Below are 1,168 nucleotides of genomic sequence, written 5' to 3' on the forward strand. Positions count from 1 at the left end.
TCTCAATATTAAAGAATAGCATAGTTCACACCACAATTATAACGAGAACGATACAGAAGAACGATATCGTTGTGATCACTTTCAAAGCGATTTTTTTCCAGCCGATGAACGATAAAACACTGACAGCCGATCAGAATCCATCCTGCTGTAACGAGCTCAAGAATTTAAAGCGGCAGACGCATGTGCGCTTAGAATAAACAGACGATATCGTTCGCTGGTGTGGACGCTAATATCGTTGTCTTTATAGTTATCGTTCTTGGTGTGAACGGGGCTTAAAGCTAAAAAAAATCACAGCTTTTCGGCAACAAGCGACGCTTGTCCAGACAGCAAATCGGGGCAAAATCGGGGAAAATGTCATGTAGTGTATTCTAGCTGTAATGTGATTTTGCAAACAAAGCTCTATCATGTTATACTGTTATGATCCTTGGTTTCAAAATGTAAAAAAAAATTCTGATGGTTTGTCATTAGAGACGTTGATCTGGTGAACCCATGAAAGAGTGATCTCTGGTCAGTTTGAATGAATTTTATTAACTGCACATGCTTGAAAATTAATTGTTTCTAATTGGAGTAGTTTGCCAAGCATTGGCTAAAGGTAGTTACATTTACAATTGACCTATCGGTAAGCCCCGCCCCCCTTAGTTGCTGTTGCTTTCTCGGACAAACAAACGGAGTTGCTAACTGTTTCACTATGACAGCTGTCAGTGTGAAAACCTTGTCCCAAGATGTTTTTGATACATTTTGGACACAGATTTACCACCATTCAAGTGGGAATTAAATATGCCATGGAGGGATATCTAAAAGATTTTAAAATAAATATGGTGGGTAACAAGATTAATTTGGAAGCGAGAGTTTACAGATTACAATGCAAGCGAGAGAAGCTTCATTACGGCCGTCATGATCGCAGAACATCCAGGATTCATGTACTGCTGGGTAAGATTACGTTAATTTACTTTTAACCAGTTTAATATGGAGAGGCACTAAAATGTAGACCTCCAGTCCCCGTGCAACTGATACTCAACTGCCATTGGCTCATCTGCCTTTGAGGGGAGGGGCTTACCAATAGGTCAATTGCTTGGGGAAGTTTTGTGGGCAAATTTCAGTCAATTCAATAGGAATCGTTGCGTTTGGGAATTTCGCTTAAGGGCAAAATATTTCCCAACACAGATGA

This window comes from Sinocyclocheilus grahami, unplaced genomic scaffold (genome assembly GCF_001515645.1).
Source record: "Sinocyclocheilus grahami isolate Dianchi unplaced genomic scaffold, SAMN03320097.WGS_v1.1 scaffold3675.1, whole genome shotgun sequence".
NCBI classification, from domain to species: Eukaryota; Metazoa; Chordata; class Actinopteri; order Cypriniformes; family Cyprinidae; genus Sinocyclocheilus; species Sinocyclocheilus grahami.